At 45.1% G+C, this 12,892-nt stretch overlaps 1 protein-coding gene and 1 pseudogene across 6 annotated transcripts in view; both read left to right on the forward strand.

The window, feature by feature from the left end:
* Window positions 1–12,892, forward strand: part of Slc39a11 (solute carrier family 39, member 11) — a 365,832-nt gene that overhangs the window by 293,331 nt on the left and 59,609 nt on the right. The gene's annotated exons all lie outside the window — the stretch shown is intronic.
* On the forward strand, window positions 6,947–8,483 carry LOC106146410 (annotated as a pseudogene).

Raw genomic sequence — 12,892 nt, forward strand, 5'->3', positions numbered from 1 at the left:
TCCTTCTCAGGAAACCCTTCTTCCCTCCTGTCTCTTGGTCCTCCTGGTCCCGCCTTTTTTGATTTGCTCCCGGCAGGGCTCTTTTGTGTTTCTCAGGCTGTAATCCATTCTCTAATGTTGCTGTCCCTAGAGCACTCTTTCTTCTCATTCCCTGGGCAAGCTTCTCTATTCCTGTGACTTACTGTCCATCTGTCTTCTAGTAACACTCATGTCCACCCGCAATATAGATTTGGCTCCTGAACTCACTCCCACGTGGCTCCTTCCCAGATATCTGAGCACTGGTGTTTCGCAGGATCCCCACACACAGCATTTCCGGAGTTGGGCTGACTGTCTCCACCTGCTATCCTGGTGGGACCTGCCCCTCCTTCAGGGCTCCTTATTGCCACTTTGCTGGCCGACCAAGCCAACTCTACTTTGAAACCTCACCTTGCAAAGATACTCCTCAGGCCCTTGAAATGTTTCCTCTCATCTGCTTCCCTTGAATTGAACACAGCTTTCACAAATTTATAGCCTTGGGATCACATGATATCCTTTAGACGTCACAGAGGTGAGCTCAACATGGTCCACCCAGTCCCATAAAACCCTGACTCTTGTACCATCCAAGCCAAGAGCCAGCAGGATGGAACCTTCAAAGGCCCACAAACTCACCTGCCCTCAGGGAGCTAAGGGGAAACAAGAATGAGTGGAGACAACTAGGTCCAGTTGTTGGAAATGGAAAGGACCAAGGTGACCTCCCGAAAACCCAAGTACTACCTGAAGGCACCTGAGTTTACAGTTACTGAAAAACATCTTTCAAGCAGATGGCTCAAGATCATCTAGCTAGTTTTACTACCTTCAGATGAGCAATCCCAAAGCCTGCCCTCCCCCTACCCAAAAGGAAGTGAAACAACTTCCTGTGATAATCAGCCCTGTGTCCACTGGCCATGGTTATGGGGAACTCACTTCTTACATGACCCCTTTTCTATTCTTCCTTGGATGCTAAATTTGCATGAGACCTCTATACAACCCACAAGGTCTGTGTTTACATCACCCCTTGTGTTTCTCTGGAGGAGGTAGTACCCGCTGTATGTTAAAGGTAGCTTTTGATGATTTACAGAGACAGGTCTGTTCCATGAAGTCCCAAACATGCATAGAGCACTGCCGTATATTAGATCAAATGTGTCCTGCTTTCAGCTCCTACACCTGCCTCTCAGACTCTCCGATCTTTTCCCCCATCCTCATCATCAGCACCACCATGAAAATGATGCCTAGTGTGAAAATGAAGAGAGATGGCAGATGAGGAAGCAAGGGCCTTTAGAATGCAAGAAATGTCACCAAAAGCAAGGGCTCATAATGACTCCTAATACCCTGCAGACTGCCAGCGTGGGCCTGGGTAGAGGGAGCTTGGTTCTCTGCCCCTTGGCATAGCCACTTTGATCTTGACATCATTAGACCACAAGAAACTTCCGTGTCAGGCCATGTCCAGAGGGGTAAAGAGCCCAGAATGGCTGACCTTATAAGCAATCAAAGGCCAGGTCTTCCCAGGGCACAGGGAAGTGTGCACGCTACACCAGGTCTATGCCCGCAAGTGACAGCCAGGCCCCAGGCATCACACTCCCAGGCCAGGCTCTGTCTGGTGGCACCATGTCCCCTGTGACATCTCAGTGTCAACTTAGATATCCCTCGATTCTGTCACCTGCACTTTCTGCTAATCTGTATAAATATTTCTGAAGGAAGTGGAGCAGAAATATTTCCAGCCCAGCTCCTCTCTCCTTTCCCTCAAACAAGCGGATTCTCTGTGTTATGTAAACCTCTATGGGATCCTGCAGCTGGAGTGGGGTTGGACTTCCGGCCTTGATATTTTCTATCACTTGAGACCCTCTGCCACACAAGCATCGCTGGGGGCTTCTTAGACCCCCATGTCCTACCCTTCCATCCCCTGTGATAGCCTGGGGCAGAGTTGGAGCTCTGTTGGCTCTAAGGCCACCATATACAGAGAATTGGGGGTAGGCTCCCTGCAGTGAAGGCTACAAACAGAGAGTGAGGAAGGAGGACCCTCACTCAGCAACCCACATCCTTCAGCCTCGTTCCCCCAACTGGAAGCTCCCATCAAGTTTGTAGCTTGTCTTCTCCCCTTCCATATTTGTGGTCTTACTCTTGGATGCTATGTACGGGGCAGCCTCCAAGCAAAGCTTGTTAGCTGTCTTCTCCTTTAGCTCAAGTGTCAGCCCAGGTTTCACGAGGGGAGAGGGATCAGAGGGGAGTGGAGAGTGAGAACTCCCCACACAGGTGGTCAGAAGGGAGAGGACTTGGTGAACTGGACAGGACACAGAGCACTCAACCAAGAGGCATTCGGCACCAGTGAGGTACCTGCTCATATGGTGAAGTCTCATCACGCTGGGGATCTGGGTCCGGTGCCCATCTGTGGGGTCTGGAGAGGGAGGCCCCTCAGGAGGCAGCAGGAGATAGGTGGTATTCTCTGAGGCAGGGGCTGGCCTTAGGTCACCATCTGCAGCTCTAGCATGAGACTTCTGCTCAGTCACTGGTGTGAAGTGCACTCCCACTTGCTCTCTGCCCACTCTCTGTGGAAGAGATGAAGATGGCAGCCAAACTGTAAGATGATGAAAGTAAGAGAGAAGCCCTGATGGGGTGAGTTGCTGGTGAAATCCTGGTGTCCTTGGGGTTGAACAGGCCAGCTGGAGGCATGACCACTGGGACCTAGAACACCAAGCAGGGAGACCCTGCATCTGCTCCCTGCCTACTTGGAATCTCCCAGCCTCATTCAGAGTTTTGGTTAGGAGCTCACCTGGCTGCAGATGTTTAGCCTTCTTCTGAGCTATCTTGCTATTCATTCATTCATTCATTCATTCTTAGTAAGTACCACTAGGTGCCCCTTAAACACTGGTAGTCACTGCAGACAGCACGATTTGTGTGACATAACTCTTTCTGGAAACTTAAAATTTTCCACTAGAACTTCCAGTAGCATGGTAACTCAGCTGGTGTCAATGGCCTACTGTAAACAAACCCAGGAACAAAAATGGCTTTTAGCACACAGCCCGGGGATAAGGAGAAAAAAAAATACCAATGCTTGTGGCACAGGGAGGAAACAAAGGGAGGGTGGCAAATACAGGTTTAAGGGGATGGAGACGTGTCTCCGACCATGAATGTCAGGGAATTAAAACAGTCCTGGCATGACCACTAGGGCTTGAGGGTGCCACTTATGTATGAACAGGTCTGTAAATCTGGTCCAAGAACCTGCACGTGTAATGTGTCTCTCCCCAGGATCTTGGACAGAAAGAAGGGGTAAATGCTGGTGTAAGTCATCCGCAAGATATCAACACACTAGACCTGCACCACACCACATAAATCTTTAAGGGTACAAAGTCATGTCCTCTATCTCATCCCAGAAACCCCTAATAAAGAGATTAACATAATAAATGTTCTAGGGTAATAGAAATTTTCTAGGCTTTTGCCAAAGCCAACATAAACCTTCTCTGACAAATCCTCCCACTGATCAGGCACACTAGGGACTGGAGAGCAAAGAAGGGGGCTCTTAAATATAGATAAGATTCTACTAAAATAAAAACATCAAATAGGGACACACTGCATAAGGCAAAAAAAAAATCATTGAGGAAAGATAGCAATTACAAAGCCAAAGATATAATAAGACTATGTGAGAAAGATATCAGTCAAAGCCAAATTGAGGAACAACATATATGACTAGCTTCATTACAACTGTCAACATCATCAAAAACAAAGACTATGAGAAAGTCATAGTCCAGAGAGGGCTAAAAAGACTAGATTGAAGGTGCTTTCCTGCATAACATCTTGCTACAGAAAAGAGACTTCAGGGAGGACCTGGTGTGATCCGAAAACACTGTGGAGTGTAGTTAATAATAGTGTACCAGTATTGCTTTCTTGGTTGTGACAAACACATCACTATATGTAAAATATTTAAGGGAAGTAGCTGCAGGATATACAAGAACTGTGTGTACTATCTTGGAACTTTTCTGTATACTTAAATCTAATATGAAATAAATAAAGGTTTCTTCTTTAAAAACCTACACAAAGCTGCAGAAATGAGAGTGCTGTTTAATACTTCATAAGGAAAAGAAATTACAACAATAAAATATAACAGCTTTAGTAAAGAACAGGCAGATTTGAAAAAAACAATCACCTAGAACTTGTTAAAATGAAAAATGGACACATTAAAACAAAAACTCAATGGCACAGTTTACTGAAAAGGTATAACTGAAGGTAGAATTAATAAAGTGGATGATTGAACTGAGAAAAATCACTCAGAATGCAGCATACAGAGAAAACAAGATGGAAGCTATGAAAAGTAAATTAAGAGACCCAGAAAATAGAATGATAAATTCAATATTAAGTAATAAGAATCACCAAGGGAGAGAATAAGAAAAATGAGGACAATATTAAAGCATTACAGAGGAGAGTCTTTCAGGAATGGAAAAGACTTGTTCAGACTGAAATGGGATTCACGATCAAGATAATAAATATCATCAGATCATCATGTAGACATGCTTTCCTTCTGAGCACTGGCAGCTGGGAAAACCTAAAATAACAGTAAAGGAAGACTGCGCCTACCTGGAAATGGTAGACCTACAGGAGACTTCTGGGTGAAAGCAGAAGACTGGGCACTGCTGTCTCACAGTGCGTGGGGACATGACTGCCATTCTAGGGCAGAAGCTGGCCACTTTTGCCTATAGTCCCCAGTGCTTGAGGAACATATCTCTGACATAACTACTTAAGGCTGTGGTAGAAATGCTAAAGTTGCCACAGACAATTCATAAATCGTGGGAGTGGCTGGGCCCCAGATAAGTTTATTCACCAGAACAGGCAGTGGCTGATGGAGGACCACCTGGATGACTCTTCCTCAAAGAAGAGCAATTATCTCCATTTTGACTAAACCTGGCCCTATTTCCATGTATTGATATGTACAGAGCTGGCTAGGAATTTCCCTTATCCCATCACTTGGCTCTAGCCAAGGTGCTGATGTGTAGTCTTTGGAGGTCAGTGTCTCCCCACCCCGCATCTCCCAAGAAGCCTATGTGAGACAGGCAGGAGGGAGAGCCATGCTCCACATGGTCAGCTGGGATCCAGCCTCCAGATAAGAGGCTATGACTTCCCAGGGCATAAAAATATTACACATCAGAGCTGAAGCACTGACCCCAAAACATTAGATACTACCTCAAATTGTGCTATGCAGATTAGTCTTTCTGCATATCCTTCTCTGCACATTGCAGAGGTGATTGAAGGCCTCCTACCTAGCCCAGCTCATGGCACTCACGTATTTCCCACCACTCTCACAGTCACTCATCCCAAGCCACTCCTCTCTTCACGCTAGACCTGCACCACACTGGTATAGGGGAAAAACTCCCAGCTTGACCTGTATCTGGGACAAGTTTGTGGTTTTTAAAGTTGAAGAATGAATTTTAGGAACAACGGAGGGTAAAAGCAGGATATATTTATTGTGGGAAAGAAATCTTTCATCCAAGAGAGAGACAGAAGGGTGCCCGAGTGGGTTGCCAAGGATTTGGCAACCTAGGGATTTTATAGAGCAAAACCACGAGGTGAGGCAGGTCCAAGGTGGGGAAAGAAGGGGAATCACAAGGTGGGCATGAGGTGGGACAAAACTATGGCCACCCTATAAGAATTGTTTAGGGAAAATTGATTAAATTGGGATCAAATGGGGAAGGAAATCACATAGCAAGGGGGCATAAATACAGAACAGGGGCTTTTCCTGTAAGGGCTTGGGTCAGTGACTCTTCAAGGTGATTGCTACCTATTTAGAATATCAATCCTGGATGTCCATCTCTAGGGAGGTTTGTGGGTGTATTTAGTTAGTCTTTTGTCTTGTGGTCTGGCCTGCAGCAAATATATTTTTATTTGCAAAGTGTCTTGTTTTCCATATCGGCCCCTTTGAGGACCTGGCCCTGTCTGACTGCCTATAATATTTTTATCTAACTCAGCTGCCTATAATAACACCGCACCATGAATTAATAAAACCCAGGTTTGGCCCTGGGGGGAGACCTCTATTCAGTTAGCCATCACCCTAGCTGGATTTAGGACCTCCTTGGCTCCCCACTACTACAAATATGCCTTCGTATCTTTATTCTCACCATGAGTTGCACTGGAAGTAGTAGATTGGAATTAACTCTCTAGAGTTTCTCTTGGGATTACAAATATAAACTTACCAGACCGAGATGAGGATGGGGAAGGGCTTTCTATATCTGGTGCCCAATTGGCCAGAATGCACAACCTTTTTGGCACAATAACCACTATCTAGAATTAGGAGCTGGGCCTGGGGATTTAGCTCAGCGGCAAAAGCGCCTGCCTGGCAAGCGCAAGGTCGTGAGTTCGGTTCCCGGTACCGGAGGAAAAAAAAAAAAAAAAAAAAAAAGAATTAGGAGCTGGCAATCCACTGGACCTTGCATGACCAATTTAGAGGAAAGTGGAGCATTTTACTAATTATACTGCTCAGGCACAAGTAGCAAGTAGGAGTCTGTTCATCAACGGTAACAATGGGGCAAACGCATTCTTTATCTGCAGGAGAGAAAGAATTTAGCCTATTGATTATGAAGCTGTTAAATGACACAGACATCAGTGTGCCATCTAAGTGCAAGGTTTTAGATTACTCCATCAGATAGCTAAATTCTATCCTTCCTTTCCCCAAACCAGTACACTTGCTATCAGAATTTGGGATAAAATAGGTGAAAACTAAAGCCCAAAGAACAAAAAAATTCACTCACATATTGTAGACTCCTATAACCCAGTGAAAGCAGCTCTACTGTCTTTGCAACATAACATAGCAAAGAAAGCAGACCAGCAACAGATTACCATTACAAAAGTCTCTAATTGTACTACCACAGTGCCTGTGAATAAAGTGATTGAAATAGAAAAGAGCCCTCACTTAACCATAACAAAAGGGTGGGCTCACAATGGAAACATGCCTTCTTCAAATGGGCTGCTGGAGAAGAATGACGCTTGTTTAAAAAGTGCAGATGAGTTTCCCCCTTGGGCAGAGGCAGAGCTGGTCACCGTGGTGGTAGAATCTCAGCTGCTGCAGTAGTAATTTCAGGATGGCGGTGGCTGTAGCAGGATCAGCAACAGTCCCATGGTTTTTCTTGGGTAGTAATCAATGAGGACTCCCAGGCAGCATCAGAGGGGCTGACTAAGGCTTTGGAACAGAAACCAGATGATGCAAGAAGGACCATATTACTGTCCAAGAGCTTACTGTCACATTTTCCTTGGGAATTACTGTGATGGTGATGCTGATGCAAAAACCTCCCTCAATTCAAGCCCAATAATACCACTGCTATGCTGAGAAGAGGGATATGTGAATACCATGGGAAAACTAGGATGCTGTTCTAGAAACTTTTACAGAAGGACAGAAATTAGATAGTGCAGATGCTAATTTTATTGTCTGGATTAAAAGATGTTGAGAAGCACAGAATGGGGGAGGACTCAGTCAAAAATCAAGTATGATTGGTATCAAACAGGGTCTTGAGTAATTGTAACACTTATGATTAAGAATGTTCAGAAGAATGATGTAAATGCGGAGTTTTCAGAAAAAGAGTTGTCTGCTTTGGTGAAACTTCCCTCTGGAGAGGATTACAGTTTGAAACTGAGACTGCTTCCTCCTATGATACCAGAACAGAGCATGTTGAAAGTGCTTTCAACAAAGACTGAAATTAAAATGAACAAGCCAGAGACTGTGGGATGGGCAAAACTAGAGGGGCAGGGAGACGCGCCTACGTCCAAACAGTTCCTAGCAGATGTAGAGAACCTGTATCCATCAGCATCTCATTATACAAGAAACTGGGATAAATTGGTTGGTGAAATCAAGGAAGAAAAGAATGAGAAGTTGGAGGGAGATGCAACTTGAAATGAGCTATTTCAGCAGATCTGTTCAGAAGCCTCTGAAGAAGTCAAATGTGCCATAAATAAATCATTTGTGTGTCAGGCTAAACCCTGAGAAGCGACCCAGACATTAGAACAGGCAGGATTGAAACAAACAACACCACCTTTATTTCAGATCGGGTGCGGCTGGGCCAAAGGCAAAAGGGCGGTTGGCATCAAACAAAGGAAGAGGCTATGCTGTTAAAGGGAGTTTAAGCAGGGGAGGGGGTCCTGCTGAGGGAGATGGGAAATTTTAAGTTTGTCAGCAGCCCTTGGTGGGTTTGGTACCCCTGGCAGGAAGCACCTGGTGGAAGTGCAAGATAACAGTTCCGGGTTGTCTGTAAGCCTGGGAACCAACCTGATAAACAGGATTATTTCGGTCTCTCAGGCTGTGGGGGCTTCTTGCTTGAACAGAGTGGTGGGTCTGTCATGGTTTTTTTCTCTTGGAGTTGGGCAGGGTCCAATTCTGAGAACCTAACATTATGGAATCTGGTGGTACCATTTTGAGTACCAACTGGTCTACTGTAGTTGAAAGGAAAGTTGTAACAAATCCTCCTGATGATACGAAATGGAAAAAATGCTAAATAAGTTAATTTGCTATCAAAAACTGCAGATAATCAACTGATTTGGCTTTTGTAAGATATTCCTAAAGAAATGCAGAACTTTTCCAGTTCATTCACATGCTCAGCTTTGTTCTCTATACCCAGCTGAGAAAAATAATGCTTCTGCTGCTGCGCTGCCTACTGCCCCACAATGGGCATCAAATATAGAGAGCCTTTCCCCATCCTCATCTCGGTCCAGGAAGTTTATATTTGTAATCCCAAGAGGAAGTTATTGCAATTATAGAGAGTTAATTCCAATCTACCACTTCCAGTGCCACCCATGGGGAGAATAAAGACACTAAGGCATATTTGTAGTAGTGGGGAGGCAAGGGGGTCCTAAGTCCAGCTAGGGTGATGGCTAACTGGAACAAAGGCCTCCATCCAGGGCCAAACCTGGGTTTTATTAATTTGTGAAGAGGAGAGTGGCCTGGGGATGGTGACTGTGAGAGTGGTGGGAAATACGTGAGTGCCATGAGCTGGGCTAGGTAGGAGGCCTGCAATCACCTCTGCAATATGCAGAGAAGGATATGCAGAAAGACTAATCTGCATAGCACAATTTGAGGTAGTACCTAATGTTTTGGGGTCAGTGCTTCAGCTCTGATGTGTAATATTTTTATGCCCTGGGAAGTCATAGCCTCTTATCTGGAGGCTGGATCCCAGCTGACAGTGTGGAGCATGGCTCTCCCTCCTGCCTGTCTCACATAGGCTTCTTGGGAGATGCGGGGTGGGGAGACGCTGACCTTCAAAGACTACACATCAGCACCTTGGCTAGAGCCAAGTGATGGGATAAGGGAAATTCCTAGCCAGCTCTGTTAGGGCCAGGTTTAGTCAAAATGGAGATAATTGCTCTTTTTTGAAGAAGAGCCATCCAAGTGGTCCTCCACAGTGGCCCTTGGATTATCTTTGACCTATCCCTGTTTTACACCACATTAAACTGTTCACAGAATAAAAATACCAAGGGCAAGTTATGCCACTCATGTACACCATTGCTAACCATTGGGGTGAAGAACACAGAGGGTATTCATGAATATGCTAGTGAATCTGAAAGAATAATTGTACTAATGGAGAAATGGGATGGAGAGAGAATGAATGAATGAATGAGTGAAAAACACTGGGATGAGAGATGCAAAAATAACGTGGAATAATTTAGTTGTCAGATGATTGGACTCATGTTTTTATAAACATAGGTTTTGATTTTAAAATTCTAATTCTATCTCTCGTGCACCTGAAACACGACATGACATGGGAAGATTGAAAACAAAGGTGTGCAAAGAAAAAAAGCCAGAAAGCAAATGCTAATAAAAGAAAGCAGGTGTTTCAATTTTAGCAGTAGACAGAGTGGACTTTAAGGCTGGAAACCATATGGAGAATAAAGGTCAGTACTTAATAAAAGGGAAGAGACATTCCAGAATGACATGATGACCCTGCGTCTGTGTATGCCCCTGGCCACATGAGCTCAAAGCTTTGGAAGGAAAATGGTCAAAACTGTAAAGAGAGAGACAAAGCCACCCGCCTGAAGGGGAGTATAATGGTCCTCTCTGATGTTTATTGATAATACAGATAAAAGCTGAACAGAATATCTAGAGGAGATCTATGTAGAGCTCCTGCTCAGCAGTTAGAAAATGCATTCTTAAATCATACAAGCTTAAATAGTGCATGGTTTCTCTTATATGAAAAAAGCAACATATAAATAGAGTGCAGAATAAAAGATAGCTAATAAAAGTAGGGAGATAGATTTTTCTCAGATGGGAAGGGGATCAAGAAATAGAAGGAGGAGAGGGGTCAGGGATGAAAAATGAATTAAGATGTATTATGGACATGAACCAGTCCCCATGAGGCATGTAATCATTATTACTGTAAATGTGTACTAATAACATAGAGAATGAAAGAAATGCATTATTTTCAAGTGCATGTGTTTTCCAAAACTGATTAGTGCTGTGCCGCAGAGAAGATACATACCCCAGGATCGATATCATTCAGACCACACTGTCTGACCTCAGGGTGATATAACTGAAAATCAATACCAGAAAAGATAGCCAATGCAATTTGTTCATGAGCCGCTAAAACTGTAGGCAGTATAAGATCAGCACAGTCTCAGCTCTATGGGGCTGATACAAACCAGACAATCTATGAGACCTATAGGCAAAGGGCAAGTGTTTGGCTCATCTGTGGGCTACACTATAGAATGTGCTGTGTGTATTTGCACGGGGCCAGTCAGTTGGGATAGCAGAGATGAACAGGGCAGGGTATGTATGTTCCATGCAGTTGCCAGTGTAGGCCCCGAGATATGTTTGGGGCCCCAATGACAGGTGTGCCTGAGACAGAATTCCCTGGTGCTTTATGGATGGGAAGATGGAAGGATGTGATCAAGGCAGGCTAAAGAACCCTCAGCAAGAGGCTACAACTCGGTGTGGTCTGGTGTGGGACATTGATTATGTCCCACAGAGGTGACTGAGACATTAATCTGGCTAAGAGGGAAAGATCTGGGGGGGAAGGGGGTGGACGGACCAGTGTAAAGAACCCAGCACCTGAACAGAATGTTTACTACCCTCTCCCAGCTGACTTTCAGCTGCTGTGAGAAGACAGGGTGTGTTGTGAATAGGGACAATCAGCCAGAGGAAGCGCTTTCACACGTGGACCCCCCAGACGCCAGTGTCCACTGGTTTTGTTGCTGTGTGAAAGGTAACATTCAAGTTCACACACCAAAGAGGCATAGGTGAGCCGTGTGGCTCTGTGGAAGGGCCTGAGAAGGGAGACAGGAGCATACACAAGGGTTGGAGAAGGGCCACTGCAACTCCAGCACTTGCCTGGGGTAGACAGATGGGCCTCAGGTATGATGATTCCACGTAGGACTTTATGGTATGCAGAGCACTCAGTAGGAACTCTGCTTTCACTGGGATTTTGATCTTTCCCTGGGCTGGTCAATCCCCTGTCATAGTACTGGGTAGTGGCCTTGGGGAAACAACAGGTACCCTGTGGGACGCTGTGTTGCCAAGCTTGGATGCTTAGTAGGCATGGAAAGCACACTTAGTATTTACCGTATTTTTGACTTGCACAGCTATCTGGGCCAGATAGTACTTTCTTCTCATTTAATGTTGGGATCAGCAAACTACCTGTAGTCCATGGACCGCATTTGGCCCAACATCTGCTTTTATGAATAAAGCTTTATTGGAACATAGCACATGGGTTTGTTTACATTGTCTGTGGGTCTTCCTATACTACTACCTTGGCTGAGCTGAGTCATTCTCACAGAGCTCTTTTTTTTTTTTTTTTTTAATATGGGACGCTTCACGAATCTGCATGTCATTAAGGCCAGAAAGCTGGTAATATTTACTCTCTAGCCCTTTGCAGTTTGTAGACCCCTAATTTAGTGGTCATAGTCCTCGTCTTCAGCATACATTTGTCTATAAAGCCCTGGACACAAGTTGTCTTTTTACCCTCTTCCTCGTGCCCTGTTTGGATTGCATCCTGAAGTAAGAGGTTCTTCTCACCCACCTGTGGCCTCATCGCTACCGTGACAGAAAAGAATAGTAAAAAGTAAATTCCCTGAATTCCCACTTAAGAAGTTTCTCTCTGACCAGGAGGTTCCTAGCCTATCCTCAATGTGAGGCTGCTGCCACCTGGTGGTTCCGTACTGTTACTACCTCCCTTCTTCAAGCCCACCCTGCTCCTTCCTATCTGCCCACTTTCCCTTTTTAATCGATCAGCTTGAGCCAACCTGTTCCTTCAGCAGTTGGCCTTCCCTGAATTATCAACTCTCAGCCAGCCAAGGGCAGCCTGTAGACCAAGCGGAACCGCTTCTTTTTCTTTCTGGCCTGGTCCCACATTGCTTTCTTTTGGTTTCAACCACAAAGATGTTCTTCAGGCAGGATATCCTTGAGGGGTTGGGTGTGTAAGCGGTCTTCCTTTCTGAAGTATCCTTACCTCTGCAGAACGTGTTCTCTGGAGAAGAGACATGCAGTCAGCTCTCACTTAATGCCTGGGGTAATTTAAATCAGAAGGGAGAACAAGGTGGTTAATGCTTCAACATTCTGCCTTAACTGAGAGGCACACCTGGAACATGAGCACACCTTGACTGACAGGTGCAGCAGGTATCCTGGAGCCGAGTGCAAAGCACGGGCAGCTGGCTGCAGACCTCACAGTGTGCAGGGGGTGATCCGCAGTGCACCGCTCCAGGGTATGGCTGGACATGTCTCAGCTGGCTAATGCTACCCAATGCCCAGACACTTAGTAAAGGATGCCTGGCTGATTAGCCTGTGTTTAGAGCTAATATAGCTCATTAAATTATACACAGAGGCATTAAAACCAACTTTAAAGTGCAGCTCTGCCTCCTGGATCAAAGAGTAGGGATCATAAATCAGATAAATTCTTTTCCCTTGGCTTGCAAAGTA

This window comes from Chinchilla lanigera, unplaced genomic scaffold (genome assembly GCF_000276665.1).
Source record: "Chinchilla lanigera isolate Chin_1 unplaced genomic scaffold, ChiLan1.0 scaffold00077, whole genome shotgun sequence".
NCBI classification, from domain to species: Eukaryota; Metazoa; Chordata; class Mammalia; order Rodentia; family Chinchillidae; genus Chinchilla; species Chinchilla lanigera.